Raw genomic sequence first — 14411 nt, 5'->3', positions numbered from 1 at the left:
TCTTCTGAGATCTTCCTTAATTTTCTTCTTCAGAGATTTGAAGTTCTTGTCATACAGGTCCTTCACTTGCTTAGTTAGAGTCACACCAATGTATTTCATATTGTTTGTGACTATTGTGAAGGGTATCTTTTCCCTAATTTCTTTCTCCACATGTTTGTCCTTTAAGTAGAGGAAGGCTACTGATTTGCTTGAATTAATTTTATATTCAGTCACTTTGCTGAAGTTGTTTATCAGCTGTAAAAGTTCTCTGGTGAAATTTTTTGGGTCACTTATGTACACTATGTCATCTGCAAAGAGTGATATTTTTACTTCTTCCTTTCTGATTTGTATCCCTTCGATTTCCTTTTGCTGTCTAATTGTTCTGGCCAGGACTTCCAGTACTATGTTGAATAGGTAGGGGGAGAGTGGGCAGCCTTGTCCAGTCCCTGATTTCAGTGGGATTGCTTCAAGTTTCTCACCGTTAAGTTTGATGTTGGCTGTTGGTTTGCTGTATATTACTTTTATTATATTTAGGTATGGGCCTTGGATTCCTGTTCTTTCCAAAACTTTTAACATGAAGGGGTGTTGAATTTTGCCAAATGCTTTCTCAGCATCTAGTGAGATGACCATGTGGCTTTTTTCTTTGAGTTTGTTTATATGGTGGATTATGTTGATGGATTTCCGTACACTAAACCATCCCTGCATTCCGGGGATGAAGCCTACTTGATCATGGTGAATGATCATTTTGATGTGTTTTTGGATTTGATTTGCAAGGATTTTGTTGAGTATTTTTGCATCAATGTTCATAAGAGAGATTGGTCTGAAGTTCTCTTTCCTTGTGGGTTCTATGTGTGGTTTAGGAATGAGGGTTATTGTGGCCTCCAAAAATGAGAGTTCCATCTGACTCTATTTTGTGGAATATTTTGGAGAGTATTGGTATTAGGTCGTTAGTAAATGTCTTATAGAATTCCGCACTGAACCCATCTGGTTCCGGACATTTTTTGTTGGGAGGCTTTTGATGACTGCTTCTATTTCTTTAGGTGTTGTGGGATTATTTAGATGGTTTACCTGGTTCTGGTTTAACTTTAGTATCTGGTTTCTGTCTGGGAATTCATCCATTTCCTCCAGTTTTTCCAGCTTTGTTGAGTATAGGCTTTTGTAGGAGGATCTGATGATTTCTTGGATTTCCCCAGTTTCAGTTATTATGTGTCTGCTTTCATTTCTGATTTTGTCAATTTGGATACTCTCTCTTTACCCTCTTGTTAGTCAGGCTTTATCAACCTTGCTAATTTTCTCAAAGAACCAGGTCTTGGTATTGTGGATTCTTTGAATGGTTCTTTTTGTTTCTATTTGGTCAATTTCTGCTCTGATTTTGATTCTTTCTGTCTACTCCTCATCAGTGTATATTCTTCTTCTTGTTCTAGAGCTTTCAACTGTGCTGTCAAGTTCCTAGTGTATGCTCTCTCCAGTTTCTTTTTGGAAGCACTCACTTCTGCTTTCATTGCACCCCATAGGTGTGGGTATGTTGCACTCTCATTTTCATTAAATTCTAGGAAGTCCTTAATTTCTTTCATTTTTTTTCTTCTTTGACCATGGTATCATTTAGCAGAGCATTGTTCAGCTTCCATGTGTATATGGGCTTTTTGTTGGCTTTGATATAATTAAAGATCAGCCTTAGTCCATGGTTATCTGATAGCATGCAGGGGAGTATTTCAATCTTCTTATATCTATTGGGGCTTGTTTTGTGACCGACTATATGGTCAATTTTGGAGAAGGTGCTGATAGGTTCTGAGAAGGTGTATTCTTTTGTTTCAGGGTGAAATGTTCTGTAGATGTCTATTAATTCCAATTGGTTCATAACTTCTGTTAGTTTCACTGTGTCCTTGTTCAGTTTTGGCTTCCATGATCTGTCCATTGATGAGAGTGGGGTGTTGAAGTCTCCCACTATTATTGTGTGTGGTGCAGTGTATTTTTTGAGCTTTAGTAGTATTTCTTTTATGAATTTTGGTGCTCTGATATTTGGAGCATATATGTTAAGGATTGAGAGTTCCTCCTGATAAATTTTCCCTGTAATGAGAAAAGTTTCCTTCCTTATCTTTTTTTTTGATAACTTTTGGTTGAAAATCTACTTTATTTGATATTAGAATGGACACTCCAGCTTGCTTCTTGAGGCTGTTTACTTGGAAGGTTTTTTCCCAACCTTTTACTCTGAGATATTGTCTGTCTTTGTCTCTGAGATGAGTTTCCTGTATGCAGCAAAATGCTGGGTTTTGTGTGCTCTGCCTAGTTCTCTGCACTTTGGTTACTCACAGCACAGTATCACTAGGCCTGTGTCCCTGGATCTCCGCTGTTCAAGGTTCCAAGTGACCTGAGCGTTTGGTCTGTGCATAAGCAAGACTTTTTTCTTTTTTTCTTTTTCTTTAACAACTTTATTTTAAAAAACAAAGATAAATGTACAAATTTAAAGCATTTTAGCATAAGAGTATATGAATACATTTTTGTCAGTGCTTGGTTTTTTTTAATCCCCTGCTGTTAGCATCAGGAGTTTATGCCAGAAACCAGTGGCTTTTGGCCAAAGAATAGCCCTAGATTAAAGCCAGAGATCACCAGCGTTTGGTCTTAGTACCTGAAAGCTGGGGCTCCCAGCACCTCTTTCCATCAGATCATTACCCCTTCTCCTTTCTATAACAGATTGTATCTCTTTAACAACATCTCTGATGCACTTTTAGTGTTTTAATTTTAGTAACATCCATTTTTAATGTTTTCTTTTACGTTGCATTTTTAGACTGAATTCATGTTTGCTAAATAACAGGATATATTAATGATTAAATCTGTTGTTCCTAGTTGTATTCAATTTTTATTTCCATCATGATTTTATCATCAATTTTTAAAATTGCATTTCAACTTGGATAGAGAAATTAAAAATACATGTTAAACTATATATCTATATTTATAAAACATTTAAAAGTTGATGATTTTAAGCAAATTATTCAAATAGCCTAGTCTTTTTATTTTAATTTTAAAAAATTATTTAGCTATGCTACTTATATAAAATGTGGGTTTCATCATGACTTTGTTACACATCTATACAACGTTTTGATTACATTCATTTCCATTCATCTTCTCTTTGGTCCCAATCTATTTCCCCCTAATGCCAGCATAGTCTTTCTCTGAGGGAGTAGCTTTGGAGATCTTGGCAGGCTGTAGGCTACTAAGTGAGAGCAACTACACAGAAAGGCGACAGACTGGGACTTAAAGGGACTTAGAGAAATTGCCTTAGTTTTTCTTTTGAATAATTTGAGTATGTTTTGCTTTGGGAATTGCTCTATAAAGCTGTAAGTTCATGTGGGAAAGGGTATGTCTGGAAATATAAAACAGATTTAATCAATTAATGTTTCATTTAGTTGTTTAATAGAAAACTTTAAAAGCAAAGAGTAAAACATTTGACCTTCGAAGGCATTTTATTTCAAAACTATAATTTGAAAACCAAATTTTTCAGAAATCTGACAACAAAGGCATTTCTGTTATTTTCATGTTTTGTTTTGTTTTCGGTTTCCAAGTAATTTTATTCAAATTTTTGTGTTTGTTTCCTGAGTTAATGTACTACACAAAACAATAAAAATGGCTACCATTTCTCTTCCCTGCTCCCCTCATCTGGGGACAATTCCCTGGACAACATTATTCAGGGGTTCTTCCTATTCATTTTGTCCAGCAAATGAGACCAGGCATGTCTTAGCCTCTTGAGTCACTTTTGGAGACTTGGATAGGAAAGAAAGCCTTTAGAATCAGGATGTGACTAGATTAGGGACATGCATTCATGTGTTGAGTGGCAGGAGATGGCCCCTAGGGCAGAGCCTTCCTCAGAAAAAAGGGTGTCTAAAATGGTCATGGTTTTCATTAAAATAAACTTGGAGCAGAGGATATGGCTCAGCAGGTAAAAATGATTGACATCCTGAGTCTGAGCTCCAGAATCCATGTAAATAACCACAGACATTGTCACACATCTGTAATTTTAACACTTCGTTGTTGACATGAGGCAGAAACAGATTTGCCCAGCTGCTCAGTCTGAGTACAGCCATGCAATGCATCATTAGTAACAAGAGAGAGTGACTCAGAAAGATAGGAAACGAGAATTGAGTCTTGAAGATTGTCCTCTGATCTACACACACTCACAGACCACATACACATGCATGCACACACATACACCACACATGCACACACACACACACACACACACACACACACATACACACACCACATCATAATGTATACACACACACTCACACATGCATGCACACTCATATCACATTTATACACATACCACACACATGCACACATACACACATACTACACCCATGACATACACACACCACACATACATGCACACACATAAACTCCCACATATACCACACACTACTCACACACACCACACACCCATGCACACACACATATACTACACACACATACTATACACACCATATACACACACACTTATTAAAGATGTCTTAATGTAGGCTTAGCCACACATACAAAAAAACAAACAAAACAGAACAATAAACAAGCAAAATGTGATCATGAAAGTGATTAAAAGTTATGCAGAACACCAGGCTTGGAAGTATAGCCAGTAATCCAAGGTACTTGGGAGACTGAGACAGAAATATTACAAATTCAAGAACATTCTGGGCAACTTGGTGAGATATTGATTCAAAATTTAAAAATGAAAATTGTTGTAGATGCAATTTAGTACATGGTTAGCATGAATAAGGTCCTGTATTCATCCTTAGTACAAAAGAGGAAAAGCAAAGCAGAACACTGAAGCATAAATGCCTTCTAATAGTCACACATCTAAAGTAAATATATTGACATTTATTCTGATTCTTATTGTCAGCAAAGATTGAATACCATTACTAATATCTGAAATGTCTGTGGGCAAAAAGAAAGGAAAAATCAGGACTCCACAAAACCCTGTAGTCTGTCTGGGCAGCAGAGGATGGCAGAAGGGGCAAAGTGACCCATTTTTTATAAGCACATAGTTTTCTGGGGCTATATACAATTATTAGATAGTTTAGAGTAATAATAATGGTGGTTTGTGAGTTAATAAAGGTCACTAATGATTATGTGATGCCTGTGACACAGTGAGACTCTTGGAACAACTTTAGAAGGGGCTGATCAGAACAGCAAAGCTCAGGCTGGATTAATGGAAGACCTATAGCTATAATAATACCTATAATTAAAACGACTAATCATTTATCCAGATGTGGTGCTACACAACTAAAATCTTAGTACTTTGAAGGCAGAGGCAAGAATTAAACATTATTTTCTGGTAAAAGTAAGCTTGGTCCACTTAAGACACATCTAAAATCAATCAATCAATCAATAATTTAGTAAATAACTTAATACAAAAAACCTGTATCTTACTGTTAAAAAAGTACCAACACTAAATGAGTGTTTAGTTTATCATATTTCTTAACATTAAAGAAGCTCTGTCTTCACCTGAAAATGTTTTTGAACACCAGAGATGCCTTTCATATCATGAAAAGATATTAAATATTCACATTTTCAAGATTCAAAATTATTTTACTTTAGAATTTGCTAATAATGCTAATTAAGTTGTAACGTGTAATATTCAGTACATGTTATTTTAAATATTCATTTTGAGATAATTGTATAGAAGTAAGTTAGAAAATTTTAATACATTTCTACAATGGTTATAATAATAAAAGAATAAAAGTTTTTTTTACTCAGAAAGTATGAAAATACAAATACATGCTCTGGAAAGGCCTGGTGAGAAGGGAAACAAGCTAACCAGAGGGCACAGAGATCTATGCTGAGCACACACGGAAAACGCGCCCCTGCCCTGCCTGATCCAGGGACCAGGAACCCAGCATTGGGACCTCTATTCCCACCCGGCGGCTTTGGGGTGCAGAACAGGGCTCAGACCAACCATCACCTGGACCAGAGGAGGTCCAGGGACACAGACCAGGTACAAGGGAAAGCCGAGAACATATCACTGACAACAAGATGGCAAGAGGAAAGTGAAAGAGCATATCCCAGGGAAACCAAGACAACCTGGCCACACTAGAACCCAGTTCTCCTGTCACAGCAAACAGCAGAATGCAAAACACTCCAGAAAAAGAATACCTGAAATCCTACCTCAAGATGATGATAGAGATCCTTAAACAAGAGCAGGAGGAAAAAAATAAAGAATTAGAAACTTTCAAACAAGAAACAAGAAAAACACTCAAAGAACAAGAAGAAAAAAGAACCAAAGAGATGAAGGAATGGAAGAACGAATTTAAAACAGAAATGGACACAATTAAGAAAACATTAAAAAAGACAATCCTAGAAGTAGAAATCTTAAAAAAGAAATCAGGATTTACAGATGTAAGCATTTCCAACAGACTATAAGAGATGGAAAAGAGAATCTCGGGAGCCGAAGACAACACTGAAAACATAGACAAAACAGTCAGAGAAGATGCAAAAACCAAAAAGCTCCTAACCCAAAATGTCCAGTAGATCCAGGACACAATGAGAAGACCAAACCTAAGGATAATAGGAATAGAAGAAGGAGAAGAATATCAACTAAGAGGCATAGTAAATATATTCAACAAAATTGTAGAAGAAAACTTCCCTACCCTCAAGAATGAGATGACCACAAGAATAAAAGAAGCCTTCAGAACTCCAAATAAGTTGGACCAGAAAAAAAATTCCTCCCGACACATTATAGTGAACACCAAGTGCCCAAAACAAAGAAAGAATACTAAAAGCAGTAAGGGAAAAAGGTCAGGTAACATATAAAGGCAGAAAAATCAAAATCACACCCAATTTCTCAACAAAGACTATAAAAGCTAGAAGAGCCTGGACAGACATCATACAGACCCTAAGAGAGCACAAGTGCCAGCCCAAGCTGCTATACCCAGAAAAACTATCAATCACCATAGATGGAGAGATGAAGATATTCCAAGACAAATCTAAATTTACACAATATCTGACCACAAACCCAGCACTACAACGAATTATAGGTGGAAAACCCAATACAATGAGGGGTACTACATCCTAGTAAAAACAAGAAAACTCCTAAGCAAGAAAACCAAAAAAAGAAAGAGACACAGACACAATTGAACCTACAAAAGCAATAATAGCAGGAAACAGCAACCACTATTCCTTGATATCTATTAACATAAATAGACTCAACTCCCAATGAAGAGACATAGACTATCAGACTGGATACATAAACAAAATCCAGCATGTTGCTGCATACAGGAAACTCATCTCAGAGACAAAGACAGATACTATCTCAGAGCAAAAGGTTGGGAAAAAACTTCCAAGCAAACAGCCACAAGAAGCAAGCTGGAGAGAGCGGAGCCTGGCCCAACCGCCAGACGAAAAGGCGGCTCGTACAGGCTGAGCAACTGTGACCTGGAACAGATCTTAGGAACTTCTGTTCCCACCCGGAGACAACTTCAGGACGCAGAGCGGAGCCTGGCCCAACTGCCAGCCGGAAAGGCGGCTCGTACGGGCTGAGCAACTGTGACCTGGTAAAGATCTTAGGAACTTCTGTTCCCACCCGGAGACGACTTCAGGACGCAGAGCGGAGCCTGGCCCAACCGCCAGCCGGAAAGGCGGCTCGTACAGGCTGAGCAACTGGTGAGTGGGAGACCTAGGCTGCGGGGGAGCAGAGGGATCTCTGCGGAGTGCACACGGAAAGGGCACCCCCTGCCCTGACCTGCCCTGTCCTCCCCGATCCAGTGAACTGGAACAGATCTTAGGAACTTCTGTTACCACCCGGAAACGACTTCAGGACACAGAGCAGAGCCTGGCCCAACTGCCAGCCAGAAAGGCGGCTCGTACAGGCTGAGCAACTGGTGAGTGGGAGACCTAGGCTGCTGGGGAGCAGAGAGATCTCTGCAGAGTGCACACGGAAAGGGCACCCCCTGCCCTGACCTGCCCTGTCCTCCCCGATCCAGTGAACGGGAACAGATCTTAGGAACTACTGTTCCTACCCGGAGACAACTTCAGGACGCAGAGCGGAGCCTGGCCCACCTGCCAGCCGAAAAGGTGGCTCGGAGAGGCTGAGCATCTGTGACCAGGAACAGATCTTAGGAACGTCTGTTCCCACCCAGAGGCGACTTCAGTACGCAGAGGGGAGCCTGGCCCAGCTGCCACCCGGAACCTGGGCTGCCGGAGAGTAGAGAGATCTCTGCGGAGTACACACGGAAAGTGTACCAGGGACACAGACAAGATACAAGGGAAAGGCAAGAACATATCACTGACAACAAAATGGCAAGAGGAAAGAGAAAGAGTATATCCCAAGGAAACCAAGACAATCTAGCAACACCAGAACCCAGCTCTCCGATAGTAGCAAACATCGGACTTCCAAACACTCCAGAGAAAGAAGACACAGACCAGAAATCATGCCTCAAGACGCTGATAGAGTTACTTAAACAAGAAAGGGAGGAAAAGCAAAAAGATTCAGAAGCTTTTAAAGAAGAAACAAGAAAAACACTCAAAGAACGAGACGAAAACAGAACCAAAGAAATAAAGGAATGGAAGAGGGAAATTAAAACAGAAATTGACACAATAAAGAAAGCGCTAAAAGAGATAACCCTAGAGTCAGAACACCAAAAAAAGAAATCAGGAGTCACAGAAGCAAACATTTCCAACACATTACAAGAGATCGAGGAGAGAATCTCGGAGGCAGAAGACAACATTGCAAACATAGACAAAACAGCCAGAGAAGATGCAAAAAACAAAAAGCTCCTAACCCAAAATGTCCAGGAAATACAAGACACAATGAGAAGACCGAACCTAAGAATAATAGGAATAGAAGAGAAAGAAGAGTATCAACTAAGAGGCACAGTAAATATCTTCAACAAAATCATAGAAGAAAACTTCCCTACCCTCAAGAATGAGATGACCACGAGCATAAAAGAAGCCTTCAGAACTCCAAATAGGTTGGACCAGAAAAGAAATACCTCCCGACACATAATAGTAAAAACATCAAGTGCCCAAAGTAAAGAAAGAATACTAAAAGCAGTAAGGGAAAAAGGTCAGGTAACATATAAATGCAGACCAATCAGACTCACACCCGATTTCTCAACAGAGACTATGAAAGCTAGAAGAGCCTGGACAGACATCATGCACTCCTTAAGAGAGCACAAGTGCCAGCCCAAGCTGCTATACCCAGCAAAACTATCAATCACCATCGATGGAGAGACAAAGATATTTCAAGACAAATCAAAATTCACACAATATCTGACCACAAACCCAGCACTACAACGAATTATAGGTGGAAAACCCAATACAAGGAGGGAAAATACAGCCTAGCAAAAATAAGAAAACTCCTAAACAAGAAAACTAAAAGAAGAAAAAAACAGACACAACTCAACCCAAAAAAGCAAAAATGGCAGGAAACAGAAACAATTATTTCTTGATATCTATTAACATAAATGGTCTCAACTCCCCAATAAAGAGACATAGACTATCAGACTGGATACATAAACAAAATCCAGTCTTTTGCTGCATACAGGAAACTCATCTCAGAGACAGAGACAGACACTATCTCAGAGTAAAAGGGTGGGAAAAAACTTCGAAGCAAACAGCTCCAAGAAGCAAGCTGGAGTGGCTATTCTAATATCGAATAAAGTAAATTTCCAACCAAAAGTTATCAAAAAAGATAAAGAAGGACACTTTTTACTCATTACCGGGGAAATCTGTCAGGAGGAACTCTCAATCCTTAACATATATGCTCCAAATAAAAAATCACCCACATTCATAAAAGAAACTGTACTAAAGCTCAAAAAATACATTTCACCCCACACAATAATAGTGGGAGACTTTAATACCCCACTCTCACCAATCGACAGATCAGGGAAACAGAAACTGAACAAGGACACTGCAAAACTAGCAGAGACTTTGAACCAACTAGAATTAATAGATATATACAGAACATACTATCCTAAAGTAAAAGAATACACCTTCTTCTCACCACCCCATGGCACCTTCTCGAAAATTGACCACATAATTGGACACAGAACGAGCCTTCATCGATATAAGAAGATTGAAATACTCCCATGCATCCTCTCAGATCACCATGGTCTATGGCTGGTCTTTAACAACAACAAAGACAACAAAATGCCCACATACACATGGAAACTTAACAACGCTCTGTTAAAGGATAGCAGGGTAAAGAAGAAATAAAGGAAGAAATTAAGGACTTTCTAGAATTCAACGAAAACAATAACACAACATACCCAAACCTATGGGATGCAATGAAAGCAGTATTGAGAGGAAAACTCATAGCCCTAAGTGCTTCCAAAAAGAAACTGGAGAGAGCTCACATCAGCAACCTGACAGCACAGCTAAAAGCCCTAGAACAAAAGGAAGCAGATATACCCAAAAAGAGTAGACGGCAAGAAATAATCAAAATTAGGGCAGAAATAGACCAAATAGAAACAAAAAAAAAAAACATTGAAAATATCAACAAAACAAAGAGTTGGTTCTTTGAGAAAATCAACAAGATTGATAAAACCCTAGCCAGACTAACTAAAGGGCAAAGAGAGAGTATCCAAATTAACAAAATCAGAAATGAAAGTGGTGACATAACAACTGAAACTAAGGAAATTCAAGAAATCATCAGATCCTATTACAAAAACTTATACTCCACAAAATTGGAAAATCTGGAGGAAATGGACGAATTCCTAGACAGATACAAGGTCCCAAAGTTTAACAAGGATAAAGTAAACCATCTAAATAACCCTAAAACACCTAAAGAAATAGAAGAAGTCATCAAAAGCCTCCCAACCAAAAAAGCCCAGGTCCAGATGGGTTCAGTGCAGAATTTTGTCAGACATTTACTGGGGATATAACACCAATATTCGCCAAACTATTACAAAAGATAGAATCAGATGGAATATTACCCAACTCATTTTTTGAGGCTACAATAACCCTCGTACCTAAACCACACAAAGACCCTACAAGGAAAGAGAACTTCAGACCAATCTCACTTATGAACATTGATGCAAAAATACTCAACAAAATCCTTGCAAACCGAATCCAAGAACACATCAAAACCATCATTCATCATGACCAAGTAGGCTTCATCCCTGGGATGCAGGGATGGTTTAACATAAGGAAATCCATCAATGTAATCCACCATATAAACAAACTTAAAGACCAAAATCACATGATCATCTCACTAGACACTGAGAAAGCATTTGACAAAATCCAACACCCCTTCATGTTAACAGTCCTGGAAAGAACAGGAATCCAAGGCCCATACTTAAACATAATAAAAGCAATATACAGCAAACCAACAGCCAACATCAAACTTAATGGCGAGAAACTTGAAGCAATCCCACTAAAATCAGGGACTCGACAAGGCTGCCCACTCTTTCCCTAACTATTCAACATAGTACTGGAAGTCCTGGCTGGAGCAATTAGACAGCAAAAGGAGATCAAGGGGATACAAATCGGAAAGGAAAAGATAAAAACATCACTCTTTGCAGATGACATGATAGTGTACTTTAGTGACCCCAAAAATTCCACCAGAGAACTTCTACAGCTGATAAACAAGTTCAGCAAAGTGGCCGGATACAAAATTAACTCAAACAAATCAGTAGCCTTCCTATACTCAAAGGACAAACATGTGGAGAAAGAAATTAAGGAAAAGGTACCCTTCACAATCGTTACAAAAACTATGAAATACCTTGGTGTGACTCTAACTAAGGAAGTGAAGGACGTGTATGACAAGAACTTCAAACCTCTAAAGAAAGAAATTGAGGAGGATCTCTGAAAATGGAAAGATCTCCCATGCTCATGGATCGGAAAGATCAACATCTTAAAAATGGCCATCCTACCAAAAGCAATCTACAGATTCAATGCAATTCCCATCAAAATTCCAACCCACTTCTTTAAGGATTTGGAAAGATCAATGTGCAATTTCATATGGAATAACAAAAGACCTAGAATAGCGAAATCCATCCTCAACAACAAAAAAACATCTGCGGGAATCACTATCCCTGACCTCAAGCTATATTACAAGGCAATTGTGCTGAAAACTGCATGGTACTGGTACAGAAATAGGCATGTGGATCAATGGAATAGAATAGAAGATCCAGAAATGAGCCCTCATGTATATGGTCACCTGATTTTTGACAAAGGAGCAGTAAACATTCAATGGAAAAAGGACAGCCTATTCAACAAATGGTGCTGGTCCAACTGGCAGTCAACATGCAAAAGAATGAAAATAGACCCGTTCTTATCTCCTTGTACAAAGCTCAAGTGTAAGTGGATTAAAGATCTCCACATTAAACCAGATACACTGAAACTATTAGATGAGAAAGTAGGGAAAACCTTAGAACACATAGGCACAGGAGAAAATTTCCTGAACAAAACACCAATGGCTCAAGCTCTAAGGTCAAAGATTAACAAATGGGACTTAATGAGATTGCAAAGTTTCTGTAGGGCTAAGGACATCATCAAGAAACAAAACGGCAACCAACAGAATGGGAAAAGATGTTTACCAACACCACATCAGATAGAGGCCTAATATCCAAGGTGTACAAGGAACTCAAAAAGCTAGACACCAGAGAATCAAATAACCCTATTAAAAAATGGGGTACAGAGCTAAACAAATCATTTTCAGTTGAGGAACACCGAATGGCCGAGAAACATCTGAGGAAGTGCTCGACATCCTTAGCCATCAGGGAAATGCAAATCAAAACAACCCTAAGATTCCACCTCACACCAGTCAGATTGGCCAAGATCCAAAACTCAGATGACAGCAGATGCTGGCGAGGCTGCGGAGAAAGAGGAACACTTCTCCACTGTTGGTGGGGTTGCAAGCTAATACAACCACTCTGGAAATCTGTCTGGCGATACCTCAGAAAATTGGATATAGTACTACCTGAAGACCCAGCTATTCCACTTCTGGGCATATACCCCAGAGACACTTTAATACACAACAAAGATATATGCACCACAATGTTCATAGCGGCTCTATTTATAATAGCCAGAAGCTGGAAGGAACCCAGATGTCCTTCAGAAGATGAATGGATACAAAAATTGTGGTACATATACACAATGGAATACTACTCAGCCACCAGAAACAATGACTTAACCAAATTCTTAAGAAAATGGCTGCATCTAGAGAGGATCATCCTAAGTGAGATAACCCAGTCACAAAAGAACAGACATAATATGCAGTCACTGATAGTGGGATGCTAACCCCAGAGGCTTGCACTCCCCCAGAAACAACTCACAGACTGTATGAAGTCCAAGAAATAAAGAAAACAAAAAATATACGTATATTCACAAAACAAGAAAAAAAAAGTAAATATTCAAGGTTAAAGGGACAATTTCATGTCAAAGACACAAGGCTTGAAAGACAAACCATACAAATATTGTTAAACTGGAATCTGTAGTTTGCACGAGCCAGACCTCTTATGTGAACTACAAATTTTGCTTCACTTGATGTGCTAACTTTGTTAACACGACATGAGCTAAAAACTAAAAAATATTTTCTCCAGTAAAAAAAAAAAAAATCATAACTCTGAAATGATTTTGATTCTTATCAAAGAGTACCTGAGTAATCTGTTGTACATGATTGATATTTTTATAGTGTCTATGAGATCTTCTGAAAATCTGTATCTTAAGGAAACAAGGACAATTTCTTTTACTTTTATAAATCTGTCTGGAAAATTGTACATATCTGAATCTATGAGTTAATATATTAAGTAAAAATGGACATCTCAACACTCAAAAAAAAAGAAGCAAGCTGTAGTGGCTATTCTAATATGGAATAAATTTAATTTTCAACTAAAAGTTATCAAAAAAGATAAGGAAGGACACTTTTTACTCCTTACAGGAGTAATCTGTCAGGAGGAACTCTCAATCCTTAACATATATGCTCCAAATAAAAAAGCACCCACATTCATAAAAGAAACCCTACTAAAGCTCAAAAAATACATCTCACCCCACACAATAATAGTGGGAGACTTTAATACCCCACTCTCACCAATGGACAGATCATGGAAATAGAAAATGAACAAGGACACTGTAAAACTAACAGAGACTATGAACCAACTGGAATTAATAGATATCTACAGAACATATCATCCTAAAACAAAAGAATGCACCTTCTTCTCAGCACCTCAGGGCACCTTCTCGAAAATTGACCAAATAATTGGACACAGAACAAGCCTCAATCAATATAAGAAGATTGAAATACTCCCATGTATCCTTTCAGATAACCATCGGCTAAGGCTGATCTTTAATAACAACAAAGACAACAAAAAGCCCATATACACATGGAAACTAAACTATGGTCTATTAAACAATAGCAGGGTCAAAGAAGAAATAAAGACAGAAATTAAGGATTTTCTAGAATTCAATGAAAACAAAAACATGACATACCCAAACCTATGGGATGC

The sequence above is a fragment of the Micromys minutus genome, assembly GCF_963924665.1.
Source record: "Micromys minutus genome assembly, chromosome: 1".
NCBI classification, from domain to species: Eukaryota; Metazoa; Chordata; class Mammalia; order Rodentia; family Muridae; genus Micromys; species Micromys minutus.
The sequence above is the reverse complement of the archived record's forward strand: the minus strand, read 5'-3'. Positions refer to the sequence as shown.